The sequence below is a fragment of the Ranitomeya imitator genome, chromosome 4, assembly GCF_032444005.1.
Source record: "Ranitomeya imitator isolate aRanImi1 chromosome 4, aRanImi1.pri, whole genome shotgun sequence".
Lineage (NCBI taxonomy): Eukaryota > Metazoa > Chordata > Amphibia > Anura > Dendrobatidae > Ranitomeya > Ranitomeya imitator.
In genome coordinates this window covers 573,116,452-573,131,243 of record NC_091285.1, presented here as the reverse complement: position 1 = coordinate 573,131,243, position 14,792 = coordinate 573,116,452, and the positions used below count along the sequence as shown (strand labels likewise).

The 14,792-nt window shown below is 44.4% G+C and overlaps 1 long non-coding RNA gene across 1 annotated transcript in view; it reads left to right on the top strand.

Annotated features, from left to right (window-relative positions):
- LOC138676762 (uncharacterized) overlaps positions 1-14,315 on the top strand; it is a 67,362-nt gene extending 53,047 nt beyond the window's left edge. The window contains exon 4 of the long non-coding RNA XR_011320822.1: positions 13,086-14,315. This is a non-coding gene — a long non-coding RNA (uncharacterized lncRNA). The remainder of the gene's footprint in view (positions 1-13,085) is intronic.
- The last annotated feature ends 477 nt before the right edge of the window (positions 14,316-14,792 follow it).

The following is a 14,792-nucleotide window of genomic DNA, read 5'->3' as shown; positions in this document are numbered from 1 at the left end:
GTATACGAACTACAGCGGCTGCGAGACCTCCTCGACTCCACCGGCGGCTCCCGCAGTGGCCCCTGCACCGCCGACAGATAGCGACTCTGCCGGCGGCTCCCATAATGCCGCTCCACCGCCGACGGCTCCCACGCTGCTGCTCCAGCAGGGCCGCTCCGGGACAGACCTCCATGCAGTTCCAGGGAAAGCCAGTACAGCTGGCGGTTTCAGCAGGGCCGCTCCACCGTCGGCAAATCAGGTAGTTGCTATAACACCGCCGGCGGCTCCCGCAGTGGCCGCTCCACCGCCGGCGGCTTTGGCAGCGCTGAGGGACTTCCGTGGCTCCCAGCTCCAGCATTTCAGCTCGACCGACGCCGGCTCCCAGCTCCAGCGAACCCCATTTACATGTACATTCCATCTATAAGACGCACCCTCATTTCCCCCCCCGAATTTGAGGGGGGAAAAGTGCGTCTTATAGTCAGCAAAATACGGTATATAGCTACATATATTGTTATATAGGTTGAAAAAAGACCTAGGTCCGTCAAGTTCAAACTTTCTCCATGAATTGTTTTATTAGTCACTAAATTAACTATAACCCGCAATCTTATGTGTATTGAGGAAATCACCCAGCCCTTTTTTAAAAGCTGTTATAGTGTCTGTCATTACTACCTCTTGTGGTCGGGCATTCCACAGCCTGACTGCTCTAACTGTAAAGAACCCTTTCCTATTTAGCTGGCAGAATCACCTTTCTTCTACCTGTAATAAGTGCCCCCTGGTCTGCCATTGAAGGATAATTTTAATATTTCATATACATTTTCATACATCAATACATTTTTTGCCGTTTTCGTTCATTTTAAACCATTGTTATAAGATCGGTTCTTATAAATGTTCCCGATTATTTAATTTTTTTTCATAAAGAAACATATACCAATGGTGAAATTCCTTCCTTGGAGCACAGTAATATTAGCAGACATCTGTCTTCAGTTTGTTACATTCAGTTTTGGATTATCAATATGTTACTGTGTGTTCTACATCTACTCAGTAGTGCACGAGATGTTAGGACATCCAGAGCTTTTGACCAGACTATAGGGCTGTAGAGAAGAGTTAAGCTGCAGGTAAACAGGAGGTCAGACTGTGCCCGCGTCCAACCTGCTGGCGCCTTTTAACTTTAGAGTTCACATACTGTACTAAAGTGCTGACCTCATCTTGGCACAAAGGATTTGGAGGATTTACTGGCCATATAAGGCTCCATTTAATCCAGACATGAAGGAAGATAAACACTCTAATTTGGGATAGTAGAGCGTAATGTAACAGTCCTCATGCTTTATGCCAGTCCTCAAGTGTAGTTTCCGGTCGTATTTGCCCTGTGTAGGATCTATTTTTATCTAAAGCTGTCCTTTCACACAAGTCCGCTAGCAATGTATGGTCTTGCTTCCCTCATTCACAACATAATCTAACTGCTTCTGGTGCACATACCAGTCTAATATGTCTGGGATGTCCGCAGGTCCTCTTATGCTTAGCTGGTCAGGCGTGATGTCATCATGGCAGCGCCAAACAGCTAATCAAAAGCGCCTGGGGCACCAACCTGGTCAATGGAATAGGTCGTCAAAATTGATTTACAACAACTCTACTATCTACTATTTTTCAATGGGAAGTTCCTCTTTAACAAGCATTCTCCAAGGACGATAGGTGCTGGAACTGTGCCTCACTGTCTAGTTTTCATTGGTCCTGCTATTGTTCAATGGCTTTCTTGTCCTGAACTGAAAACCTCCTCTTTTATGACTTTATGCAGTTTAATAACCAGCAGGGCAGGAGAAGAGGGACAAGACCCCGTCTCCGCTTGGTTTAATACACCTTGGCATCTCTGGCACTTGACAACAGGCAATGGACAAAATGTAGATGGAAAGGAGTCACCCAATAGTTGGCATTTTAGAGTAATATTTGGATCTAAGACATTATGCTATTTTCTAACAGACTGCAGTAAGGGAATAAGCAGATGCGTATATTTAAGGTCCTTGACTCCCCAGGACCCCAATGCAAAAATGTTTAACCCCCCTGGGAATATTATGTCACATTTATAGAACTGGTCTTCTCTCTCTTATGGTGCAGTGGGACTATTAGGGTCTCCATCATTAAGCTTTAGGGACCAGGTGCAACCACAATATTCGCACCCTCTAGTTATACATAGTAACATTTTAGAAAGTCTTGTGATTATTTGCATTAGGAAGGAGCTTTTATCTGAGAGACTCATAATCACTATAATCACTATGTGATTAACCCCTTTAATATTTTTTTTGGTTAGGAGTTATAAAGGTTAAACAGTTGACCTGCAATTTCTCATTTTTCCAACAAAATTTGCATAACCATTTTTTTCAGGACCACCTCATATTTGAAGTGACATTGAGGGGCCTATATGACAGAAAATACCTAAAAGTGACACCATTCTAAATACTGCACCCCTAAAGGTGCTCAAAACTGCATTCAAGAAGTTTAATAACCCTTCAGGTGCTTCACAGGAAGTGAATCAATGTGGAAGAAAAAAAATGAACATTTAACTATTTTTCACTAAAATATTATTTTAGACCCGCATTTTTTTATTTTCACAAGGGTATCAGGAATAAATGGACCCCAAAATTTGTAGTGCAATTTCTCCTGAACATGGCAATACCCCATATGAGAGAGAAAACCACTGTGTGGGCGCACGGCAGAGCTCAGAAGATACTGACTTTTTGAATGCAAAATCTGCTGGAATCATTAGTTCCCTCAAGGCACTTATCTAGATGTGTGGTGAGCACTTTGAACCCTCAGGTGCTTCACAGAAGTTTATAACGTAGAGCAGTGAAAATCAGAAAAATCTAATTTTTTCTATAACAAGTATCTTTTAACCCCCAATTTTTATTTTTACAAGGGTAGCAGTAGAAATTAGACATAAAAGTTGTGCTATTTCTCCTGAGTACGTTGATACCCCATATGTGGGGGAAAACCACTGTTTGGGCGCACAGCAGAGCTGGGAAGGGAAGGAGCGCCATTTGACCTATTGAACGCAAAATTAACTGGAATCATTAGTGGATGTTATGTCCCGTTTGGAGAGCCCCTGATGTGCCTAAACAGTGGAAACCCCCACAAGGGACCCCATTTAGGAAACTAAAACCCTCAAGGAACCTATCTAGATGTGTGGTGAGCACTTTGATCTTTTTGTCCCCAATTTTTTTTTTTCACAAGGATAGCAGGAGAAATTGTACCCTTAAGGCTATGTGCACACGGCAGGATTTTCTTGCAGAAATTTCCTGACAAAATCAGGACATTTCTGCCAGAAATCCGCATGCATTTTTTACGTGTTTTTTGCGCGGATTTTACGCGTTTTTTGTGCGGATTTTTAGCGGATTTTTTACGTTTTTTTCCAGACACTCCAATTTAATGGGAAATCCGCCAAAAATCCGCAAAAATAATGAACATGCTACTTCTTTTTGTGGAATGCGTTTTTTTGCAGAAAAAAACGCAAACGTGCACAAAACATGCAGAATGCATTCTAAATGATAGGATGCATATTGTTTGCGTTTTTTAGCAATTTTATAGCGTTTTTATCGGGAAAATCCGCAAAAAAAACACAAAAAATCCTGACGTGTGCACATAGCCTAAAAGTTGTTGTGCAATTTCTCGTGAACTCGCTGATGCCCCATATGTGGGGGAAAACAAGCAACAGCGCGTGTGAAAAAGACTTGGGTATACTAATAGATCACAGACTGCACATGAGTCAACAGTGTGATGCACCAGAAAAGGCAGACACTGTTCTGAGATGTATTAACCCCTTCATGACCTTGTGGATTTTCCATTTTTTTCTGTGGTTGTTTTTCGCTCCCATCCTTCCCAGAGCCATAACTTTTTTATTTTTCCGTCAATATAGCCAAGTGAGGGCTTATGTTTTGCAGGACGAGTTGTACTTTTGAACGACATTATTGGTTTTACCATGTCATGTACTAGAAAATGGGAAAAAAATTCCAAGTGCGGTGAGATTGCAAAAAATTGCAATCCCATGCGTGTTTTTTGTTTGGCTTTTTTGCTAGGTTCACTAATGCTACAACTGACCTGCCATTATGATTCTCCAAGTCATTACGAGTTCATAGACACCAAACATGTCTAGGTTCTTTTTTATCTAAGTGGTGAAAAAAAATTCCAAGCTTTGCTAAAAAAAAAAAAAAAATGCGCCATTTTCCGATACCCGTAGTGTCTCCATTTTTCGTGATCTGGGGTCAGGTGAGGGCTTATTTTTTGCATGCTGAGCTGGTGTTTTTAGTGATACCATTTTGGTGCAGATGCGTTCTTTTCATTGCCCGTTATTGCATTTTAATGCAACCAAAAAAACGTAATTCGGGCGCTTCTAATTTTTTTCTCGCTACGCCGTTTAGCGATCAGGTTAATCCTTTTTTTATTGATAGATCGGGCGATTCTGAACGGGGCGATTCCAAATATGTGTATATTTGATTTTGGGTGGCACGGTGGCGCAGTGGTTAGCACTGCAGCGCTGGAGTCCTGGGTTCAAATCCCACCAAGGACAACATCTGCAAAGAGTTTGTATGTTCTCCCCGTGTTTGCGTGGGTTTCCTCTGGGTACTCCGGTTTCCTCCCACATTCCAAAGACATACTGATGGGGAATTTAGATTGTGAGCCCCAACGGGGACAGTGATGATAATGTGTGCAAAAATGTAAAAGCGCTGCGGAATATGTTAGCGCTATGTAAAAATAAAGATTATTATTGTTTTATTTTGAATGGGGCGAAAGGGGGGTGATTTCAACTTTTATATTTTTTTTATTTATTTCATATTTTTTTAAACATTTTTTTTTTACTTTTGCCATGCTTCAATAGCCTCCATGGGAGGCTCGAAGCTGGCACCACTCGATCGGCTCTGCTACATAGGAGCTCCTATGTAGCTGAATTACAGGCTTGCTATGAGCGCCGACCACAGGGTGGCACTCACAGCAAGCTGGCATCAACAACCATAGAGGTCTCAAGGAGACCCCTTGATCATGTGACGGGTCGACGATAAGCGCATTTCCGGCCGCACTGCCGGAAGCGGTAGTTAACTGCCGCTGTCAGTGTTTGACAGCGGCATTTAACTAGTTAATAGCGGCGGGTGGATCGCTATTCCACTCGCAGCTATTGCACGCACATGTCAGCTGTTGAAAACAGCTAACATGTCGCGGCTTTGATGTGGGCTCACCGCCGGAGCCCACATCAAAGCAGGGGATCTGACATCGGACGTACTATCCCGTCCGAGGTCAGAAAAGGGTTAAGAGAAGCATAGAGTCTAGATCACGTGAAGAAATTATCTACTCCTAATTGGTCAGTACCCATCTGAAATACTGGGTCCAGTTCTGGGCACCACATTTAAAAAAAAAAAATGTGAAAAACTGTAGCAAGTTCAGAGAAGAGCTACCAGGATGGTGAGCAGACTGCAAACTATGTCCTACGAGAAACGGTTAAAGAATCTAGGAATGTTTAGTTTACAAAAGAAAAGGCTAAGAGGAGACTTAATAGCTGTCTACAAATATCTGAAGGGTTGTCACAGTGTAGAGGGATTATCCTTATTCTCATTTGCACATGGAAACAAGAGAAGCAATGAAATGAAGCTAAAAGGAGAAGATACAGATTAGATATTAGAAAAAACTTTTTGACAGGGTGATCAATGAGTGGAACAGGCTGCCACGAGAGGTGGTGAGTTCTCCTTCAATGGAAGTCTTCAAACAGAGGCTGGACAAACATCTGTCTGGGATGGTTTAGTGAATCCTGCATTGAGTCGGGGGTTGGACACATTTTTTAAAAACTTTTTTTATACTGACCTTGTTAGCCCCCTTATGGGGCTTGAATATGCGATCGTCCGATCGCTTGTGCTATATGCAGCGATGCATAGTCTCCTCTAAGTCTGGAAACAGGCAGGGTTTCAAAGGAGCTCCATAATGACAGGCATGGGGGTTATCAGATGACCCCCGGCTGTCACGACAACCCATCAGTGACCTGGGATTACGTCACTGGCGTGCCAATGGCCGGAAGTACTGATGCGCGCGTTGGGGCATGTTAAATGCTGCTGTCAGAGATTGTAATGTAGCAGCAGGTCCTGGTTGTGATACCCAGCCATCACCTACCAGGTATGGCGCCGGCTCCTCTCTCCACATGGAAACCACACACTGATCGGCAACAATCTGATTGTTCTCTCCCAAGACTGTTGTGAATTCTGTGGCAGAGCTCCCTCCTGTGGTCACAAGTGGTACTTCGGCTGATTCTCTCTGGGAGCTTCCGTTTGTGGAGGAAACTGGTACTGCTGCTTCTGAGTTTCCTCCCTCAGGTGATCTGGTGAGGTCGTTAGGTGCTTCTCTACTTAACCCCACCTAATGCTTTGATTCATGCTTCCTGTCAATGTTCCAGTGTTGGACTTGTGTTTCTCTGGATCATTCCTGTGGCCTGCTGCTCTGCATAGCTAAATGCTTCTTTGCTATTTGTTGCTATTTTTTCTGTCCAGCTTGTCTATTTGTTTTGCTGGAAGCTCTGGGACGCAAAGGGTGTACCTCCGTGCCGTTAGTTCGGTACGGAGGGTCTTTTTGCCCCTTTGCGTGGTTTTCTTTAGGGTTTTGTGTAGACCGCAAAGTTATCTTTCCTATCCTTGTTCTGTCTAGAATATCGGGCCTCACTTTGCTGAATCTATTTCATCCCTACGTTTGTCTTTTCATCTTACTCACAGTCATTATATGTGGGGGGCTGCCTTTTCCTTTGGGGTATTTCTCTGAGGCAAGGTAGGCTTATTTTTTCTATCTTCAGGCTAGTTAGTTTCTCAGGCTGTGCCGAGTTGCATAGGGAGCGTTAGGCGCAATCCACGGCTGCCTCTAGTTGTGTTTGGAGAGGATCAGGGATTGCGGTCTGCAGAGTTCCCACGTCTCAGAGCTCGTTCTATGATTTTGGGTTATTGTCAGATCACTGTATGTGCTCTGACCGCTATGTCCATTGTGGTACTAAATTGCCTATCATAACAGTACAGGAAGCCAAAAGTACTAATGATTCTCAATAGAGGGAAAAAAGAAGTTCTGAGACCATTTTTTTTTCTTGGTTTGTGTTTTGTCTTTTTTTCCCCCTAGACATTTGGGTGGTTCAGTACACAGGTGTAGCGATGGACATTAGAAGTCTGTCTTCATTTGTGGATCAGCTCTCGGCAAGAGTACAAAAGATTCAAGACACTATTAAGCAGAAATCTACGTTAGAACCAAGAATTCCTATTCCTGATTTGTTTTTTGGAGATAGAACTAAGTTTCTGAGTTTCAAAAATAATTGTAAGTTATTTCTGGCCTTGAAACCTCGTTCCTCTGGTGATCCAGTTCAACAGGTTTTGATTATTATTTCTTTTTTGCGCGGCGACCCTCAGGACTGGGCATTTTCTCTTGCGCCAGGAGATCCTGCATTAAATAATATCAATGCGTTTTTCCTGGCGCTCGGATTGCTGTACGATGAGCCTAATTCAGTGGATCAGGCAGAAAAGAATTTGCTGGCTCTTTGTCAGGGTCAGGATGAGATAGAGGTATATTGCCAGAAATTTAGAAAATGGTCAGTGCTCACTCAATGGAATGAATCTGCGCTGGCAGCTATGTTCAGAAAGGGTCTCTCTGAAGCCCTTAAGGATGTCATGGTGGGATTTCCTATGCCTGCTGGTTTGAATGAGTCTATGTCTTTGGCTATTCAGATCGGTCGACGCTTGCGTGAGCGTAAATCTGTGCACCATTTGGCGGTATTACCTGAGCTTAAACCTGAGCCTATGCAGTGCGATAGGACTTTGACCAGAGTTGAACGGCAAGAACACAGACGTCTGAATGGGCTGTGTTTCTACTGTGGTGATTCCACTCATGCTATCTCTGATTGTCCTAAGCGCACTAAGCGGTTCGCTAGGTCTGCCACCATTGGTACGGTACAGTCAAAATTTCTTCTGTCCGTTACCTTGATCTGCTCTTTGTCATCTTATTCTGTCATGGCGTTTGTGGATTCAGGCGCTGCTCTGAATTTGATGGACTTGGAATATGCTAAGCGTTGTGGGTTTTTCTTGGAGCCCTTGCAGTGTCCTATTCCATTGAGAGGAATTGATGCTATGCCTTTGGCCAAGAATAAGCCTCAATACTGGACCCAGCTGACCATGTGCATGGCTCCTGCACATCAGGAGGATATTCGCTTTCTGGTGTTGCATAATCTGCATGATGTGGTCGTGTTGGGGTTGCCATGGCTACAAGCCCATAATCCAGTATTGGATTGGAAATCCATGTCGGTGTCCAGCTGGGGTTGTCAGGGGGTACATGGTGATGTTCCATTTCTGTCAATTTCGTCATCCACCCCTTCTGAGGTTCCAGAGTTCTTGTCTGATTACCGGGATGTATTTGATGAGCCCAAGTCCGATGCCCTACGTCCGCATAGGGATTGTGATTGTGCTATCAATTTGATTCCTGGTGGTAAATTCCCAAAAGGTCGACTGTTTAATTTATCCGTGCCTGAGCACACCGCTATGCGCAGTTATGTGAAGGAATCCCTGGAGAAGGGGCATATTCGCCCGTCATCGTCGCCATTAGGAGCAGGGTTCTTTTTTGTAGCCAAAAAGGATGGTTCGCTGAGACCTTGTATAGATTATCGCCTTCTTAATAAGGTCACTGTTAAATTTCAGTACCCCTTGCCTTTGTTATCTGATTTGTTTGCTCGGATTAAGGGGGCTAGTTGGTTCACCAAGATTGATCTTCGTGGTGCGTATAATCTGGTGCGAATCAGGCAAGGCGATGAATGGAAAACTGCATTTAATACGCCCGAGGGTCATTTTGAGTATCTAGTGATGCCATTCGGACTTGCCAATGCTCCATCAGTGTTTCAGTCCTTTATGCATGACATCTTCCGAGAGTACCTGGATAAATTCCTGATTGTGTACTTGGATGACATTTTGATCTTCTCGGATGATTGGGAGTCTCATGTGAAACAGGTCAGAACGGTTTTTCAGGTCCTGCGTGCTAATTCTTTGTTTGTGAAGGGATCAAAGTGTCTCTTTGGTGTGCAGAAGGTTTCATTTTTGGGGTTCATCTTTTCCCCTTCTACTATCGAGATGGATCCTGTTAAGGTCCAAGCCATCCATGATTGGACTCAGCCGACATCTCTGAAAAGTCTGCAAAAGTTCCTGGGCTTTGCTAATTTTTATCGTCGCTTCATCTGCAATTTTTCTAGTATTGCCAAACCATTGACCGATTTCACCAAGAAGGGTGCTGATTTGGTCAATTGGTCTTCTGCTGCTGTGGAAGCTTTTCAAGAGTTGAAGCGTCGTTTTTCTTCTGCCCCTGTGTTGTGTCAACCTGATGTTTCTCTTCCGTTCCAGGTCGAGGTTGATGCTTCTGAGATTGGAGCAGGGGCTGTTTTGTCGCAGAGAGGTTCTGATTGTTCAGTGATGAAACCATGCGCTTTTTTTTCCAGGAAGTTTTCGCCTGCTGAGCGGAATTATGATGTGGGCAACCGAGAGTTGCTGGCCATGAAGTGGGCATTCGAGGAGTGGCGTCATTGGCTTGAAGGAGCTAAGCATCGCGTGGTGGTATTGACTGATCATAAGAACCTGACCTATCTCGAGTCTGCTAAGCGTTTGAATCCTAGACAGGCTCGTTGGTCGCTGTTTTTCGCCCGTTTTGACTTTGTGATTTCGTACCTTCCGGGCTCTAAAAATGTGAAGGCGGATGCTCTGTCTAGGAGTTTTGTGCCCGACTCTCCGGGTTTATCTGAGCCGGCGGGTATCCTCAAGGAAGGAGTAATTGTGTCTGCCATCTCCCTTGATTTGCGGCGGGTGCTGCAAAAATTTCAGGCTAATAAACCTGATCGTTGTCCAGCGGAGAAACTGTTTGTCCCGGATAGGTGGACAAATAAAGTGATCTCTGAGGTTCATTGTTCGGTGTTGGCTGGTCATCCTGGAATCTTTGGTACCAGAGAGTTAGTGGCTAGATCCTTTTGGTGGCCATCTCTGTCGCGGGATGTGCGTTCTTTTGTGCAGTCCTGTGGGATTTGTGCTCGGGCTAAGCCCTGCTGTTCTCGTGCCAGTGGGTTGCTTTTGCCCTTGTCGGTCCCGAAGAGACCTTGGACACATATCTCTATGGATTTTATTTCAGATCTTCCCGTCTCTCAAAAGATGTCAGTCATTTGGGTGGTCTGTGATCGCTTTTCTAAGATGGTCCATCTGGTACCCTTGTCCAAGTTGCCTTCCTCCTCTGATTTGGTGCCATTGTTCTTCCAGCATGTGGTTCGTTTGCATGGCATTCCAGAGAATATCGTTTCTGACAGAGGCTCCCAGTTTGTTTCGAGGTTTTGGCGAGCCTTTTGTGGTAGGATGGGCATTGACTTGTCTTTTTCCTCGGCTTTTCATCCTCAGACTAATGGCCAGACCGAACGAACCAATAAGACCTTGGAAACCTATCTGAGATGCTTTGTTTCTGCCGATCAGGATGACTGGGTGTCCTTTTTGCCTTTGGCTGAGTTCGCCCTTAATAATCGGGCCAGCTCGGCTACCTTGGTTTCGCCATTTTTCTGCAATTCTGGGTTCCATCCTCGTTTCTCTTCAGGACAGGTTGAGTCTTCGGACTGTCCTGGTGTGGATACTGTGGTGGACAGGTTGCAGCAGATTTGGACTCATGTAGTGGACAATTTGACCTTGTCCCAGGAGAAGGCTCAACGTTTCGCTAATCGCAGACGCCGTGTGGGTCCCCGACTTCGTGTTGGGGATCTGGTTTGGTTATCTTCTCGTCATATTCCTATGACGGTTTCCTCTCCGAAGTTTAAACCTCGTTTCATTGGTCCTTATAGGATTTCTGAGGTTATTAATTCTGTGTCTTTTCGTCTGACCCTCCCAGATTCTTTTTTCATACATAACGTCTTCCATAGGTCATTGTTGCGGAGATACGTGGCACCTATGGTTCCATCTGTTGACCCTCCTGCCCCGGTTTTGGTGGAGGGGGAATTGGAGTATATTGTGGAGAAGATTTTGGATTCTCGTGTTTCAAGACGGAAACTCCAGTATCTGGTTAAATGGAAGGGTTATGCTCAGGAGGATAATTCCTGGGTTTTTGCCTCTGATGTCCATGCTCCCGATCTTGTTCGTGCCTTTCATGTGGCTCATCCTGGTCGGCCTGGGGGCTCTGGTGAGGGTTCGGTGACCCCTCCTCAAGGGGGGGTACTGTTGTGAATTCTGTGGCAGAGCTCCCTCCTGTGGTCACAAGTGGTACTTCGGCTGATTCTCTCTGGGAGCTTCCGTTTGTGGAGGAAACTGGTACTGCTGCTTCTGAGTTTCCTCCCTCAGGTGATCTGGTGAGGTCGTTAGGTGCTTCTCTACTTAACCCCACCTAATGCTTTGATTCATGCTTCCTGTCAATGTTCCTTGTGTTTCTCTGGATCATTCCTGTGGCCTGCTGCTCTGCATAGATAAGTGCTTCTTTGCTATTTGTTGCTATTTTTTCTGTCCAGCTTGTCTATTTGTTTTGCTGGAAGCTCTGGGACGCAAAGGGTGTACCTCCGTGCCGTTAGTTCGGTACGGAGGGTCTTTTTGCCCCTTTGCGTGGTTTTCTTTAGGGTTTTGTGTAGACCGCAAAGTTATCTTTCCTATCCTCGTTCTGTCTAGAATATCGGGCCTCACTTTGCTGAATCTATTTCATCCCTACGTTTGTCTTTTCATCTTACTCACAGTCATTATATGTGGGGGGCTGCCTTTTCCTTTGGGGTATTTCTCTGAGGCAAGGTAGGCTTATTTTTTCTATCTTCAGGCTAGTTAGTTTCTCAGGCTGTGCCGAGTTGCATAGGGAGCGTTAGGCGCAATCCACGGCTGCCTCTAGTTGTGTTTGGAGAGGATCAGGGATTGCGGTCTGCAGAGTTCCCACGTCTCAGAGCTCGTTCTATTATTTTGGGTTATTGTCAGATCACTGTATGTGCTCTGACCTCCATGTCCATAGTGATACTGAATTGCCTATCATAACACAAGACATCCTCTGTGGGAAGAGAGTCAGGAGGCCCACATACTCAATAGATGGTCATCTGGTCTCGTCAAGAGCATATTTGGCTGATTTTCATCAAATGTTTATAGGGGCCTTCAGCCATATTAGCGCTCATAGACCTGCTATGTCTGTCACACAGTCACCATCAATCAGGCAATTATAGAGGGGCATCATCTAATATCCATTCCCTTAACTCATCTCTGTAGTATGTAAACCATTACCTGGTATTAATGACCATCACACATGTGCCATAAAGACCATGACCTAATATAAAAGGATTTAAGAGAAAAAAAATGGAGGAAAGTGTTTTTAAATACTGACACCAGTAAGGCTAGGTTCACATTGCGTTAGTGCAATCTGTTTAGCGCATACGCTAACGGAATGCGCTAACGCAATGTCCAAAAAGGGATTGCGTTTGGCGATCTCGCTAGCGCAGATGCCCGATCTGCGCTAGCGAAGAACGAACCCTGAACGCTGCAAGCAGCGTTCGAGGTCCGTCCGAAAATAACGGGACATCGCTGACGCATGCCAAAAATGGCATTCGTTAGCGATGCGTTAGCGCATTGCGGTCAATGGGTGCGCTAACGGATCCGTTACATAGCGTTGATTGCTCCAATATCGCCATGTAACGGATTCCGTTAGCGGACACCCACTAACGCAATGTGAACCTAGCCTTAGGGAAAAAAAAAAATAACTTCTGCTCCAACATAGGATTTAATGACACGATACAAAATCGGAGGGAAGAACTGATTCAGCAGTTTATTGTAGATGTGAGACAGAAATAGACATTTACACTTTTAGCTTTATAAACATGGCTAGGAAAGTATTGCTCAATAATGGGCACATGAAGTAATGTGATATTATGTATGGCTACATAAAAAAATCTAAGATATGGGACAGATACAGTGGGGGAAATAAGTATTTGATCCCTTGCTGATTTTATAAACAGTGTATACAGTTTTATGAACAGTCTACAATTTTAAGGGTAGGTTAATTTTAACATTGAGATATAGAGCGTTGTTCAGCAGCTTTTTCATAACAGATATGTAGCATTCATTGGGATTTTTCTTTCCTAACAGGATACAAGGCTCCAAAGACTTTGTCCTAAAAAACTGCTATTTTATTAGTCGGGAAAAGAGAACCGCTGGTGACAACCAGGCATCCAATACCGGCACCCAGCCGAACAACCATATATGTTACCTGGACCCCACTGATGAAGTTCACCCATTTTAAAGGCTTTTTCCCCTACAATTACACCCGCTTCATACGACACAGTGATACTAATACGTTCCTTCCTGTAAACCTCATTGTCACTATTTGCTCTCAGTCCATGGAACTGTCTTTCCTCCTGACATCTGTTTTGAATCTGGAAAACCCATAAAACTTGTCTAAACCCAAAAATAAATACTCATAATAAAAAATCCCTCACGTCTGAAAGTAATAAATGAATAAAGCATCTAGAATTGTTTCTTTTTCCTAAGAGAAACTGTCATAATAATCATCTAAAGTTAGTGGTAAGATAAATAAAAGATTTCACACCCAATGCCGGGCCCGAAACCTTCTAAATATAAAGATTCTTGTTAGCCAATAAAGATGGCAAGAATGTAATACGTTTATCATTTTTCACGTAAAACTATTAATGATGATGACACAAGAAACAACACTCAAAGCAGAAAGGAGTTTCCTGGTTAAATATTCCTGCCGTGTCCTCACCTCGGATGCTAGGAGATTTTAACAAGCATCGTAGGCTTAAAATGCTGTGAAAAGAGGCTTTTATCTTCACCAGGCATCATTTCAGCATTGGATACCATACTTCACTTTTTAGAGTAAGTTCACACTAGGCGTTTTTTCAGTGTTTTTATTTCTGCAGCAAGACCTGATCTCCTGGCAGGAAAGAAGCTGTAGGAAAAAAAGCATGCTTTTCTTGCGATTTTCACGGCGGTTTTGGCATGCTGGATTTGTCTCTTGTGCGTGCTGATAAAGTTTAGTGTTGGGAAAAAAAAAGTCCTATTCCATTCGAATCAGGTTTTGGCACAAAAAACGCAGCACAACATGATACTTGCGTTTTTGGTGCATTTTTTTACCCCTTATTCAAGTCAGTGGGTGAAAAACGTTGAAAAAACGCAAAAAGAAGTGACATGTCCAAAAAGCCATGCAACGCTAAAAAATACTGATGACAAAAAAACAATGTGCGTGCATCAGATTTCTGAAATCTCTTAAGGTACCGTCACATTTAGCGACGCTGCAGCGATCTAGACAACGATGCCGATCGCTGCAGCGTCGCTGTGTGGTCGCTGGAGAGCTGTCACACAGACAGCTCTCTAGCGACCAACGATGCCGAAGTCCCCGTGTAACCAGGGTAAACATCAGGTTACTAAGCGCAGGGCCGCGCTTAGTAACCCGATGTTTACCCTGGTTACCAGTGTAAATGTAAAAAAAAAAAACACTACATACTTACATTCCGGTGTCTGTCGCGTCCCCCGGCGTTCTGCTTCCCTGCACTGTGTAAGCGCCGGCTGTAAAGCAGAGCGGTGACGTCACCGCTGTGCTATGCTTTACGGCCAGCCGGCGCTGACACAGTGCAGGGAAGCAGAAATATCGGGTTACTAAGCGCGGCCCTGCGCTTAGTAACCCGATGTTTACCCTGGTTACCAGTGAAGACATCGCTGAATCGGCATCACACACGCCGATTCAGCGATGTCTGCGGGAGATCCAGCGACGAAATAAAGTTCTGGCCTTTCTGCTCTGACCAGCGATATCACAGCAGGATCCAGATCGCTGCTGCG